A 2,888-nucleotide genomic window follows, 5' to 3' on the forward strand; every position below is an offset into this window, starting at 1 on the left:
ATGGCACGCAGCATTGATCTTGGTGTCAAAGAGGTTTGTATGGGGATTATTGCACAATATTCTGCTGTAGAGAGGACTAGGGCTAGCATTGATGCTCAGAGTCTGTAAGCATCACACCCCTAAGATGTTCCAGCAAGCTTCTGGATGACATTGACCCTGGCTTTCAATTTCTTTTTAGTTTCTTTAAGGTGCTTGTGACAATTAATTGTGTGGTCGAGTGTCACCCCTAAATACTGCAGATTCTGGTCATGAGTTAGCAGCATGCCACCGAAGTTAAATTTTAGGGTCTTCCTTACCTGGATGTTGCTTAGGTCGAAGGCCGACAATGAGGTTTTGGAGGCATTGGGCTTTAGTCTTCATGACCTGAAGTAGGCTTCAAGTATTTGGAGGCCTTGCAATATCATGCAAGGGCGATATCATATGTATATATACATTTTCAGGATGTGGTAGTTGAAATATTACTTGTGTAGATATTGAACAGTGCTGGTACAAGTATGGATCCCTGGGGTAGTCCGTTATTCAATCTTCAAGGGGTACTGACAGCCTTGCCAAGGTGCACCCTGAATCTTCGGTTGCTTATTTCAGTGATAAGCCTCACTGTAGAGTGACACGGCATGGCTAATGAGAGCTTCAGCAAGAGTTCCTTACTTCTTTTTTTTTCTTCTTTTTTTTGGCCTTTTCTAATTTGAGGCACAGAGCGGTTTGCAAATAACATTGCAACCTTCATCTCAACGATTCTTCTGATCAATAAATTAAATGTGCAATAACATTTAATCACATCTCAATTATAGTTTACTTCAAAGACTTATTTGAGTTAGTCCAAATGACCAGATCTTACTATTTCATTGCTTTGCAACCTAGGCCTGCTCTGCAGAGAAAATCACTAAAACAGCTGCCAGTCTGATTAGATTGCAGCACCCCTCTCTCCCCAGATGAGAGTTTGATCTTTACTAATTGATACATCCCAGTCCTGCGCCTGTATGCAAGGAGCCCATACCTTAGGCCTACTGAACTGTTCCTCTCACTGAGTTTTGAGTCCACATTAAAACTGGCTTCTAAAATAATAATGGGCTTCCATGCAAATGATCCCATCCCAATATTGCCACGGCTGGATTTGCATATCCACAAGAAGCTTGGGAGTTCAGAAATCAATATAGATGATTAATAATATATTGGGCCACAGGAATAATTAAATTAATTTCATGCAGGAACTCAGTCAGGCTTGGCAAACGAAAGGTGCCTTTTGCCACAAATTAATTTAATACAAGTTGCCGGAATTGCAGTTTCAATTACCAAGATTGAAAATAATAAGGTGCATTAAAAAATTACACTTTCAAATATATGTTATTTCATTTCATTTGACTAAATACATTAAGGAATTAATCCCCCTTTCTTTGCACATTAACATATTCCAGTAAATTGCTGAATGAAATTGCTCCTTACAGTCGGGCGTTCCAATTTGAATATGTGGAGATCGTATCAGTTGGGCTTAAATAATCAGCATCTGCTCTCCTTTACTCTGTAGAGCACTGCCCCGCTTTCAGCATATACAAATACAGCACTACGCACTCAATAATTACTGTACAATAAATAATTTCTGTCCAAAAACAGAGGCTTGAAGTTTGTGCGTAAATAACACTCTACTTTAATGATTTATAGATTGACCAACTTTTTTATCTCATGTAAATGAGACAATTTGGCAAGGTTTCATCAACTGCTTTTTTTATGACAGACTTGGGGAGCCAGGATTCTCTGTAGAGTGATTTGGCTGTAGTGTGTTCTTCACTTTTAAGCCCCATTATAGGATTATAATGTCCTAGATTATTATCATGACTCTGTTAACAACTTTTCAATATTAATGTTAAGCCTAAAACGATTCAGAGAGCCTCAATCGCTTTAATGAACATTCTGCAGGTGGCTGCCAAAGCCATTTACTGTGATTGTAACCTGTTTACCCACAATCCTCCCATCTCCACCAATGGGACTTGCTGTCATTGTCTTCATGTTTGCATTCACACATTACCATTTAATCTAAAAAAATAAACATCTCTCTCCTGTTTTTAACGATGCCCATCAGAATTCAGTTTGCATAATGAATTAATTGCATGCATTTAAATTTCCTCTACGGTTCAAGCCGATCGTCTTGAACTGCTGACATGAAATAATGGACATTATGTTTTCCACAACCTAGTACATCTTGTGCATTGCCCAGGCATTGTTAACAATGCCCAGATTTTTGGTCTTTGCCCATAATGAATGCACTCCAATATGTAATGACTGAGTAATCACATTATCTGCTGCATCTAGTTTGTGCAGACTGAGATATGCATCTGTGGCTCAGCAGTAATTGCCAGGCAGAAAGAAGAGGAGGAAGAGGGGGAGGAGGGTATATGCCTTCACAGGGGAGATGCACCACAAATGATTATGCTGAATTGTTTTTGCAACAGGAGTGTCCGGCATAATACAGGTGCATCTCAATAAATTAGAATGTCGTGGAAAAGTTCATTTATTTCAGTAATTCAACTCAAATTGTGAAACTCGTGTATTTAATAAATTCAATGCACACAGACTGAAGTAGTTTAAGTCTTTGGTCCTTTTAATTGTGATGATTTTGGCTCACATTTAACAAAAACCCACCAATTCACTATCTCAAAAAATTAGAATATGGTGACATGCCAATCAGCTAATCAACTCAAAACACCTGCAAAGGTTTCCTGAGCCTTCAAAATGGTCTCTCAGTTTGGTTCACTAGGCTACACAATCATGGGGAAGACTGCTGATCTGACAGTTGTCCAGAAGACAATCATTGACACCCTTCACAAGGAGGGTAAGCCACAAACATTCATTGCCAAAGAAGCTGGCTGTTCACAGAGTGCTGTATCCAAGCA

Source organism: Myxocyprinus asiaticus, chromosome 27, assembly GCF_019703515.2.
Source record: "Myxocyprinus asiaticus isolate MX2 ecotype Aquarium Trade chromosome 27, UBuf_Myxa_2, whole genome shotgun sequence".
In the NCBI taxonomy this organism is placed as follows: Eukaryota; Metazoa; Chordata; class Actinopteri; order Cypriniformes; family Catostomidae; genus Myxocyprinus; species Myxocyprinus asiaticus.